Source organism: Schistocerca americana, chromosome 8 (genome assembly GCF_021461395.2).
Source record: "Schistocerca americana isolate TAMUIC-IGC-003095 chromosome 8, iqSchAmer2.1, whole genome shotgun sequence".
In the NCBI taxonomy this organism is placed as follows: domain Eukaryota; kingdom Metazoa; phylum Arthropoda; class Insecta; order Orthoptera; family Acrididae; genus Schistocerca; species Schistocerca americana.
The window spans coordinates 86,064,902-86,077,927 of NC_060126.1; positions in this window are offsets into that span (position 1 = coordinate 86,064,902).

Consider the following 13,026-nt stretch of genomic DNA (forward strand, 5'->3'; position numbering starts at 1 on the left):
ACACCGGTCCTGGAAGTTTGTAGACGATGAATCAAGCTTTGTCTAGACTTCACATACTTAGGGTGAAGGTTAATAAAACCGGCAAACTGAGGGACGACTTCCTGACTGGAGATGGAGAAAAAAAGGTCCTATGAACGTGTGTCCGGAAATGCATCCTTACGACTGCAGATGACGCTGACGAATGACAGTTCCTCTGACCACATACCGCGTGTTTCTTGTGTGTTGCAGGTGGCAGGGAGAGTAGCAGTTGTCATACGGGATACACATCATCATACTTCGGCTTGCACCACATTGGTGGGCCACTTGCCTGGAGCTTGTACTAGGGTTCGTCTCTATATTCTGTAGAACATGGTCCTCCAAATCTGGTACACGCGCAGTCCGCCGCCTCCATGCACGTTCGTCTGTCTGAAAGGACCCATGATCACACAGACGCCCAAAAAGAACTCGAGATGTTGTGTGATGTGGTTGGTGTCTGTGAGTGTACTTGTATTGATACAGCCGTGCTTCCTTTCGACCGTTTCGATCTGCGTGGCCGTACACATGCGCTATCTCGGCTTGTACCCGACGTGAAGGCCGGACCATTTATGCTCCTTAGAATACGCTGCGTCAGCCGCACAGCGTGCAACACACATGGAACACAGGGCATATGGTCAGAGGAACAATCATTAGTCTGCAGCATCTACCGTGGCAACGCTGCATTTCTGGACACATGTTCATATGGCCTTTTCTTCTCCATTTCAAACCGGATATACGTCCCTGCAGTTTGTCGGTTTTATTAATGTTCAGCCTGAATATACAGAAGAATCGTTTCGATATCTCACCTAGCAAGTCTTTGGTTCTATTTCTCACCAGACACACTGAAGCTTGGGTCGTACAAACTATCAGTTGAGATAGTTATCAAATATCTAGTCCCACATCGACCACAAACAGCGGTGGAAGACACATTCTACAGAACCTGTCGTAAAGTGCGAAACGTCCACTAATATACTGCGTGCTAACATGAGAGTGATCATGGAAGCGGCTGCAGACTGTGGTCTACGACTGTATCGTGCTTTGGTTCGCCCATAGATGGATTATGCATGTCTTTATTTCGGGTCAGCTCTGAACACATATCTGTTCGAAGCACGTAGGGTGTGGCTGATGATAATGGAGCCTACAACGACAAACGCTATTTTACTCGAAGCAGATGAGCCTTCCCCACATCTAGGTCGCAAATACCTAAGTGAGAAATATTTATTTAGCTCGTCGCAGTTTGCACGGGACCTGCGCGCGGCCTGCCTTGGACCATAATCTAAGGCGCATAGGCGATATCAATTTCTCCGGTGATAGGTGCGAATGCGACTGTGTTGAGGTCATGTTTGGGGGAGGCCGAGCAGAGACTTTTAGTCGGTTTGGCAGCTGGGGGTGTTTGGGCGCGTCAGTTGTACTATTTCGCGAGCATGTCTGTGCACTGTGCGGTGCTTTATTTGGAGAGTTTAAGAGTACAGAGCTCGTCTGCTGATATTGTGTACTGCATTATTTAAGAACTGTTTGCTATTGTGTGGTGAAATTAGGAGTTGTTTACGTGTTTGTGGCCTATGTCAGATGACCACAGTCGGATCAGTGCGGGTGTTTTGTGACAAATATACTCCACGACTAATTAAAAGGGCTCCAAATAAATAGAGTGCAGCCCTTCCTTACTTCTCCGAGCAGCACAGCGCCGTCTGAGTGGTTTTTGCGCAAAAACTGCCATCTGGTCAGACTGTGAGTGAGTCAACAAATAACTGGACAAATTTATCTGTAGAGGAGTTAAAGGTCAGGATTGGAATGAATATCTTGATGGGTGTGGTTGTGTTGCCACGTGTAGTGCACTACTGGAGTTCAGAAACTGCCTTATGTCAGCGTTACATATCGAAACCTATGAGATGCAAAAGTTTCAAAAACATATATTCCAAATAAATAAAGTACACTCGTTCCTCCTTCCATCAGCCTATGCACAGAAATTATCGCGGAAAGTTAGCAGTTCTTTGGGTATTTGGACATAAATGTTTTGCATTATTTACGAGCGGTTCGCATGTCCGTAGGATGTGCTATGAGTTAGTTTTAACTCTTTACAATTAGCAAGCGTGTGTCTAGACCATTATAAACGAGTTATGTAGGAGTGTTTTGCAGGTCTGTATGGTGCGGAACATGTCGGTGTGATACATACACTCCATTCCTAAATAAAGTAAATTGGTTCCTCCATCCTTGGGCCTAGTGTAGGGTGAGTCCTTTTAGCTGAAACGTGTAGGACGAAGTTGAGTGCTGGTGGCTTAGTTTAGTGGTGATGAACTTCGTTTGCAACAATTTTCTTAGTTTGGTGGCGGGAGCACAAGTGAGCTTGGTTTACTGGCAGATTTCAAACTTGGCGCTGGTTCCTAGGAGGGAGTGGCGGTCGGGCGGCTGAGGTTCGTACAAGTATCCTTTCTTTCCAACAATTTTGTTAGGTTGGTAGAGAAAGCGGAAGTGACCTTTCTTTACTGCCAGAATTCAAACTCGGCGCTGGTTCCTTGGGAGAGGTGGCTGTATGGTCCTCAAAAAGTAGTTGAAATTAGGTAGTTGAACACCTTTGCATACATATACGAAATTGTAAATTGAATTATTTAATATGATTAAAATCGAAATGGAATTAAGTACTTAGGTATTTACAGGAGACTATGTCCGTCGCGTGTATGGAGGGTGTGTGACATAAGGTTCAAATGGCTCTGAGCACTATGGGACTCAACTGCTGAGGTCATTAGTCCCCTAGAACTTAGAACTAGTTAAACCTAACTAACCTAAGGACAGCACAAACATCCATGCCCGAGGCAGGATTCGAACCTGCGACCGTAGCGGTCTTGCGGTTCCAGACTGCAGCGCCTTTAACCGCACGGCCACTTCGGCCGGCCTGTGACATAAGGGGCGCAGTGATTGTACAGTTATTACGCGTGCACGCGAGAGAGAGTCAATTTGCGAGCGTTGTATTGCGGACCAAACGTGCTGTTAAATAGTCATGGCGGATTCCACTGTCGAGGAAACTTTGCCGCCAAAAGTGTAGCACTGCGTTCCGCTCGCACAAGGATACGTGGTGGACGGTGAGCGGTCGGCATCGACAGGTTTGAACGTGCCCAGGAAAACAACTTTGGCGCCAAAAGTATGGCAGGGAATGGCCGACCGTTGTGTGATTCAGCTCCGAGGCAAACAGTTTTGGTGGGAAACGTGCGGAAGCGACTAATACACGTGGCGAGCGGACAAGGACCGCTGTGACGTGAAACTCGGCAAGTTCCAGCGTGTCCAGCGAAAACATGTTTACGAGGTGGGAGCGATCGCTGGGCTCGCCCCCAGCGTACCGCCAGTCCAGCGCGAGTGGCCGGCTGCCTAACGTGACAGGCATCGGCAGTGTCTCTGCACGCTGGCCAGGGGGTGGCGAGGATTTGAACTAATTCAGTTGGAGCACAGATGTAGTGGCGACTGCACTGCGATATCTAAGAGGTGTGCTGACTGTGTTGGAGAACAAGTGATGACCGTGCTGCTTGAAATAAAGTCTTAAGTCCCTTCCCCCCAGCAAAATCAAGGGACGTGACTTACGTTACTATAAGTGCAGTTTATTATTTGACACGATTATGACAGGCTATCAGCGAAAAAAGATAAGTGACAGAGAAAGTTCGTACATGTGATCAATTACGGTACTGGGATTTGAACTTGTGATAGATTTTTGTTATGGATGTAAGGAAAACGGCTTTCTCTCCGAGAAAATCGGACATCTTGAATAAATAATAAATGATAATAACAAATAGAAGTACAGTTTTCGAGACATTATCGTGCTGGAATTAGAATTTGAGGCAATCTTGAAGGGGAGGTAGGCCTATAATAATAAATAATAATAATAAATGATAATGAATGATAATAAATGATAATGAATGATAATAAATGACAATGAATGATAATGAACAATAATAAACAAAAGTAAGGCTTTGCAGCCATTATCGTATTGGAATTTGAATTTGGAGGGAATTTTCTAGTGGAGGCAGGGCAGTAATAATAAATAATAATAAATGATAATAAATAATAATAAATGGTAATGAATGTTAATAAAGGATAATCAATAATAATAAAGATAAGTACTGTTTTGCATGCATTATCCTTTTGGAATTCAAGTCCCCCGCCATTATTTCTTCTGGAGGCTTAGGTTAGGGGACATGGCACAATTGGTCTATTCTCCGCCGAAATTCAAATTTCACGACATTTATTCTTGAGGTTAGGTTACTGGACGTGCACAATTGGCCTATTTTCCTGTATAAATCCGCTGTTGCCAGGTCTACATGTCGCCATCTTGGATGACATCATCGCCGCCAACCTTGAATAAATTTGGCAACAATGCAGAGTGCAGTGACGCGAAGGTTGTCCCACTACTGACGCTACATCACATACAGAAGCGCCAGCGATGGGATACTCAACGACGAACCTGGGCGCACGAATGGGAAAACGTCATTTTTTCGGATGATTCCAGGTTCTGTTTACACCATCATGATGGTTGCACCCGTGTTTGGCGACATCGTGGTGGACCCACATTGGAAGCTTGTATTTGTCGTCACCATACTAGCGTGTCACCCAGCGTGATGGTATGGGGTGCCATGGGTTACACATCTCGGTCACCTCTTGTTTGCATTGACGGCACTTTGAACAGTGGACGTTACATTTCAGATGAGTTACGGCCCGTGGCTCTACCCTTCATTTGACCCCTGCGAAACCATACACTTCAGCAGGATGATGCGCGACCGCATGTTGCAGGTCCTGAACGGGCCTTTCAGGATACAGAAAATATTCGACTGCTGCCCTGGCCAGCACATTCTCCAGATCTCTCACCAATTGAAAACGTCTGGTAAATGGTGGCTGAGCAACTGGCTCGTCACATTACGCCAGTCATTACTCTTGATGAACTGTGGTATCGTGTTGAAGCTGCATGGGCAGCTGTACCTGTACACGCCTTCCAAGATCTGTTTGACTCAATCCCAAGGCGTATCAAAGCCGTTATTACGGCCAGAGGTGGTTGTTCTGGGTACTGATTTCTCAGGATCTATGCACCCAAATTGAGTGAAAATGTAATGACATGTCAGTTCTAGTATAATATATTTGTCCAATGAATAAAAGTGTGTAAGATGTGTATATTTCTAATGTTTATTGTTAAATCACAATTTATGAAAGATGTTTATATTTTATTAATAGGATTAAGTAGGAATAATTAATATTCGTCATGTTGGAAATAATTGTGGTAGCAGGGAATGTCTGCACCAAAGTATTGTTGACAAGAGAGACTGCAAATTGATACAATTTTAAAAAGGGCCGGAGAGACCGCGTATGGATACATTTTAAGAAAAGTGCGGGATAGACCTCGTATTGATACATTTTGTAATGGTAGCAGGGATTGTCTGCACCAGAAAGCATTGTTGGCAGGAGAGACGGTACTTTAGCGTTCGTAGGAAGTCACTAGTAAGCGAGAAGTGAAGCGAGTCGGTAGCAGGTCTGAAGCGAGTGGTTGAGAGGAGCAGTGTGCCTGCCAGCCACTAGCTATAATTTACAAGAGATTATAAACGGATGTACAGAGACATCAGATAACTATTATAATAAGAGGAACTAATATTATTGAATTAATTTTTGAGAAACTCAAGACTACTGAAGGTATGTTTGCGCATTGCTAGTTGTAAGATTATAGTAAATAGTAAGTCCCATTTGAACGTTTGTAAAATCATTTCATTCAGAATATAATTAACTTTTGCAAGCAATATTGCGTTTCCAATTATAGTCCATCCCAAAAACCATCAACGTGAAACTCTGCAAAATTTTATTGTTGTCAAGAAAAAGTTTAACTATGAATTACGTAATTACAGTCAAATTTATAAAAGAATAACGTCAGCTTTGGTAATAAATACAGCCACTTATTATGAAAGCCCACCAGCAGCTAATAGAGTATAGTAAAACAGAGTAAGTACATTCATGTCGCAGTTCGATGTAGCAGTCAGATGGCGATCCAGTAACAGTAAAAAAGGTAAGGAACAGTTTTTGGTTATTGCAGATAACGACTGAGGGTCACGACGACGACACACAGTATGTTTCGTCGAATTAATCAGAAGCAGTAATAATGTGGAATCTTTTGACGAACAATCAACTTCAGAAATGCCAACTAATAAAGGGACATTAGTGCAAAATAATTTTTTTTAAATACAACAGATGCTCCACAGCTAGAAATTACGTGCAGAAGACATAATAGTTTCAGTAACGAAACAACTATAATGCAGTCAAACAGTGTGCCTCGATTACGTGCCGAAACAGATTCAAACGGTACACAGATACACAATCTGCGTAGCAGATATCACAGTTTTATTGACAAAAATTCCGAAACCCCGGAAGAGGTGACACGATTACAATCGTCTGAGGATGTTCAGATGAACGCAGATGTACAACCTTTAACCACGAATACAAATACACACACAAGTCAATCCGAAACGGATCCAATAATGCCATTTTTGCTACATATGAGACAAGACATGAATCAAAACTTTAACAGAAGGGCACAAGAATCAGCAGACCTAAAAAACGATATCAAGGTAGTCGCTGAAAAATCAAACCAAGAATTACACGCCAAGATTCAAGAAATAACAGATAAACAAGAAGCATTCGCGGTTAGCATACGTAAAACAATGACAGAGAACTTTTGTAAACAAAACGCCCACATTGATGAACGTTATAACAATCACACAGAAAACTGTTTGATACCTCACCGCAAACTGGTGCGATCGCAGGATAAAGAACGAAAAGAACTATTACGAACAATTAATAAACAGCGACAGGACGACAAAAAGAATGTGTTTCCTCAGGGAAAAACTTACGTGGATAATTACATACACTCGATTTCGGAAGAAATCGAAACGGTTAAGGAGACAAATATTCAAATACAAGAGAGGCTCACGGAAATTCAATCACACACAGTTGAGGCGAAAATTTCTACAGACACTGAAATCCAGAATATTAAGGATAAATTAACAGAAGAAGTTCTGACACTAACTGACAGAATGGAACACATAGAAATCAATCAAAACTCAGAAAATTTGAAAGAAGATTTTAGGAAAGTAACCACAAGTAATCGTAAATTACGAAACGAATTGACAGAAAAGATCAACGAACTCACTACAAGAATAGACCTGTTAAGATACTACCAATGACAGTAAATCAGATGACACTACACCAGTCTCAGTTCAACAGACTTCTGATAGTAAAGATACGCAAATTACAAATGTGCAACAAACACTCGCACCTAGAATCACGCAATAATTTGTTACATCTGAAAATCACTTCTTTACAGCAAAGGATAGCTGACACACAAGAAACAACTACAAACAATCATTTCCGACAGAACACACACAATTACGACATGCCTCAGATGCACAATTCATATAATGTCGGTAGACTTCAGAGAGTAAGAGATCTTAGCCAGGCAGAAAGACACACAAATTCGCATTCACAACATTACGAAAATAATTACACACAAAGACATGACGGTTTCGGCCACAAGCATTTCCTTTCAGTGAGAAAGTTTAAAATATTTCAAAATGACAGGACGCAAATACATCCACTGGACTGGATCCAACAATTCCATGTGATACTCCCACCATCATGACCATCAACATAAGCTAGATTTTATTATTAGTTTTCTTGAAGAGGAACCAGCGAGAAGAATGAGACCAATTGCTAGACAGTGTTTTTCAGTAGAAGCATTCCAGGAAGCATTTCTAGCAGCATATTGGTCAGATACCACACAGAGTTGCATTAAAGATTTGCTAATTAGTCTACCAAATTTCGAGAATTCTACTTTCCCAACAATCACACAATTTTTCGAGTATATGGATGAACAAAACCAATACCTCAATGAGCCATACAGTCAACCCGCATTAATACAGTTGTGTATTTCAAAACTCCCCAGAGCATTGAAAGTGTCATTGTTAAGAGGCCAGCAAAAGGACAGCGTGTGCGCATTTAGAGACATCCTGCAATTGCTAGAGGTGCACCAGGCACATTATGCGTTTGTTAATAAGAACTTTTTTCGACATAACGCAAACCAGACAAACAATAATAATTTTGAACAAACAGGATTTGGCAATAACAATCATAATAAACGCTTTCGCAGCGAAAATGAAACCTTTAGTCGAGAATACACACAGGGATTCAATGAACAGCAGTATAATAACAATGTACATTACAATTCAAGACAACAACAAAGCCTTCCAAATAACACGACACATATATGACAGGAAATGCCGAACCGGTCAGACTGTCACATGACTCACCGCCAAGAAAAGGTGACAGATGCAAACAATTACATGGGTCAGCCGCAGAATACACAAAACGAACAAAGACAGCCTTTTCAGAGAAACACGCGTGTCTCGCCGTATAACCACAGTTATGACGACAGAAGGAGAGAAAACAAACACCGACCACAAAGGACATTCTACAATGATAATTTTCATAGAAATTCAAACAGTGCACAACAACCAAGTTATCGTATGAATGTACCAGACACAAGATTTCATCCCCCACCTACCTCTAATAATCAAAACGGTAGAACAGTGCAGATCACAGAAAACACACAACACTCCCCGACAGAAAATGAAATGGCAGAACATTTATGACTAGAGATAGTCTGTGATGAATCTCTGAATGACGACACTATGGATAAGGACAGAGAAAAGATAACGATAGAGAATGCCATTACATTCGACGACGTGCGAGACACATTGTTACAAGAAAAACCGATCATGCAAAAAACTATATGCCACCCAATAATCCAGATAAATTTAAAGTCACAAAATATTTTAGCAATAATTGATTCAGGCTCACCAATGTGTGTAATTAATGAAGACACATTTAACAGATGCAATAGCGATAATGATTATCCAGTATTCCCATTACACAAAACTAAAGTTAAGGGAGCATTTCCAGGAAAAATCATTGAAGTCAAAAGACAGACACAATTAACGTTTGTTTTTGCAGGGCAAACTTACCACAGCAGTTGTTGGATTGTTCCACATTTAACAACTGATACAATATTAGGAATGAATTTTCTCGTACAGTACGATGGAAAGATTGACTTTAAATCGTCATACCTAACATTACAGAAGGAAGACTGTGAAGTGGTAGTGAGATTTCAAAATACGGTATCCTCAGAAGAACAAAATATGCACAGGATCGAGATTATTGCAGATTCTAAAGATAACGATTGTTATCTCACACTATACACGAATACACATAATAACGACATGGCAGAGGAACAAGAGTATAATGTATTATAGACAATTACACGCAAGGTTGGAGACAATATAGCAAAAGACGACACAGAGCGAAAAGAATTAGATAATATTCTTGTGCAATATGAAACAGTTTTTAACAATGTTCCAGGAACGATGACAGGATTTATGTACGAATTTCAGGAGAAACCACACGAGACTTTCAAAGCAAAACACTATCCAATCCCGCATATGAACCTAGAAGCAGTTAAGAAAGAGTTACGAGCAATGATTGATCAGGGTATAACTGAACCAGCAGCAAGCCAATATATAAATCCATTACACATCGTTGAAAAGAAGGATGGATCACTCCGTTTAGTTTTAGATTCACGTGAAGTTAATAAAATAATCATTATAGAAACTGACCGACCACAGACGTTAGAAGAGCTACTGCAAAAGTTTCATGGCACCTCTATGTATACCACCCTCGATCTCTAATCAGGATTTTGGCAAGTCCAGTTGTATCCAAATTGCCGAAAGTATACGACATTCCTTTGCTTTGGTAAATGTTACCAATTTTGTAAACTTCCGTTTGGACTAACGATTTCGTCTGCAGCCTTTATACGAGGCATGAATACAATTCTCCCAAAGGATCTTAAAAACAAAATTTCTACATATGTAGATGACATTCTAATCGCAGCAGAAAACTGGGAACAGCACAAACACACCCTTCAACAATTACTGAATACAATCGAGCAAAATGGTATAACTATAAACCTCCGTAAATCTGAATTTGGAAAAGCCTCTAAAAAAATTTCTAGGTCATATCATTTCACAAACAGGTATTGCACCAGACTCCGACAAATTGCAAGCACTGAAAGATATCGGCGTGCCAACAAATAAGAAGGAACTTCCGAGCTTTTTAAGCCTTATTAATTATTTTAGAAAATCATTCATTATAATGCATTAGACACACCCTTGCTATACCAGCTGACAAGTAAAAACACAATTTGGTCATGGAATGAAGACGCTGAGGCTGAATTCGAGAACTTGAAAGAAGGTTTACTAAGGGCACCTCTGTTATCGCATCCTCACCCAACACAAAACTTTTCCATTGCAACAGATAGTTCAACTACAGCACTGGGAGTACATATTTTCCAGGAAGTAGAGGAGGGCGGTAAGACAATCGTTAAACATATTGCGTTTGCAATCAGGATACCTTCTCCAGAAGAGCGATATTACTCTGTAACAGAATTAGAGACGCTATGTGTAGTAAGGGCATTTAAGAGATTCCGTCATTATCTATATGGAAAACACACCACAGTATATACCGATCACCGAGCAATTCAGTTTTTATTATCAGCAAAACTTACGCATGATAGATTAAGCTGTTGGAAATTATATCTACAAGAGTTCGACTTTACTGTCGTACACATTCCAGGAACGCAGAATATTGTTGCCGACGCACTATCGAGATCTATTCAGCATAAACGACTAGAGAAAGAAAATACACTCCTGGAAATGGAATAAAGAACACATTGACACCGGTGTGTCAGACCCACCATACTTGCTCCGGACACTGCGAGAGGGCTGTACAAGCAATGATCACACGCACGGCACAGCGGACACACCAGGAACCGCGGTGTTGGACGTCGAATGGCGCTAGCTGCGCAGCATTTGTGCACCGCCGCCGTCAGTGTCAGCCAGTTTGCCGTGGCATACGGAGCTCCATCGCAGTCTTTAACACTGGTAGCATGCCGCGACAGCGTGGACGTGAACCGTATGTGCAGTTGACGGACTTTGAGCGAGGGCACATAGTGGGCATGCGGGAGGCCGGGTGGACGTACCGCCGAATTGCTCAACACGTGGGGCGTGAGGTCTCCACAGTACATCGATGTTGTCGACAGTGGTCGGCGGAAGGTGCACGTGCCCGTCGACCTGGGACCGGACCGCAGCGACGCACAGATGCACGCCAAGACCGTAGGATCCTACGCAGTGCCGTAGGGGACCGCACCGCCACTTCCCAGCAAATTAGGGACACTGTTGCTCCTGGGGTATCGGCGAGGACCATTCGCAACCGTCTCCATGAAGCTGGGCTACGGTCCCGCACACCGTTAGGCCGTCTTCCGCTCACGCCCCAACATCGTGCAGCCAGCCTCCAGTGGTGTCGCGACAGGCGTGAATGGAGGGACGAATGGAGACGTGTCGTCTTCAGCGATGAGAGTCGCTTCTGCCTTGGTGCCAATGATGGTCGTATGCGTGTTTGGCGCCGTGCAGGTGAGCGCCACAATCAGGACTGCGTACGACCGAGGCACACAGGGCCAACACCCGGCATCATGGTGTGGGGAGCGATCTCCTACACTGGCCGTACACCACTGGTGATCGTCGAGGGGACACTGAATAGTGCACGGTACATCCAAACCGTCATCGAACCCATCGTTCTACCATTCCTAGACCGGCAAGGGAACTTCCTGTTCCAACAGGACAATGCACGTCCGCATGTATCCCGTGCCACCCAACGTGCTCTAGAAGGTGTAAGTCAACTACCCTGGCCAGCAAGATCACCGGATCTGTCCCCCATTGAGCATGTTTGGGACTGGATGAAGCGTCGTCTCACGCGGTCTGCACGTCCAGCACGAATGCTGGTCCAACTGAGGCGCCAGGTGGAAATGGCATGGCAAGCCGTTCCACAGGACTACATCCAGCATCTCTACGATCGTCTCCATGGGAGAATAGCAGCCTGCATTGCTGCGAAAGGTGGATATACACTGTACTAGTGCCGACATTGTGCATGCTCCGTTGCCTGTGTCTATGTGCCTGTGGTTCTGTCAGTGTAATCATGTGATGTATCTGACCCCAGGAATGTGTCAATAAAGTTTCCCCTTCCTGGGACAATGAATTCACGGTGTTCTTATTTCAATTTCCAGGAGTGTACCTTCTGCTACAACAACCATAGTAATATGTATATCAAACAAGTAGTTTTCGAAAACTTTATATCATCAGCATTACAGTACATAGAGAGAGAACAGCAGAAAGATAAAACACTAAAAGAGATTTTAACGCTTTGGCGAGACTAAAGCAACGCAAAAATCAGACATAATTACACAATACATCAAAATATTCTGTTTATTCGCTCGTGCCCAGATGGCAACAATTGGCTTTTATGCATTCCAGAAGGGATCAGAAACAAATTGATATGGTATACGCACCTAAGCTATGCACATTACGGAGCTAGGAAATGCTTTCTAATTCTTCGAGAAAATTCTCACTTCAACAATATGGAAAAACACATTCGCAAAGTTGTAGCATCCTGCAAGTTATGTCAGAAAGCTAAATCATCCACAGTATCACATATTCCACCACTGTATCCCATCATGCCGGGTAAGTTAAGACACATGGCAGCAGTAGATCTTTTCGGTCAAATCCCCAGAACAAGTAAAGGTTATAGTTATATTCTAGTAGCCGTAGAACTGACATCCAAATTTGTAACATTTTCTCCACTAAGGAAAGCAACAGCTAGATCAGTATCAAGAGCATTTGTAAGAGATTTTCTATCAATATTAGGACATGAACAGAAGGCTATTTCAGATGACGGACCGCAGTTTAGGTCAGACATACGGAAACACATGTTAGAAAGTAAGAGCATAACGCCAATTTACATATCAAGATATCACAGTTCTTATAACCTGGTAGAAAGAATAATGAAAGAGATCGGGAAACTTTGTACAATTTATTGCCACAGAAAGCATAC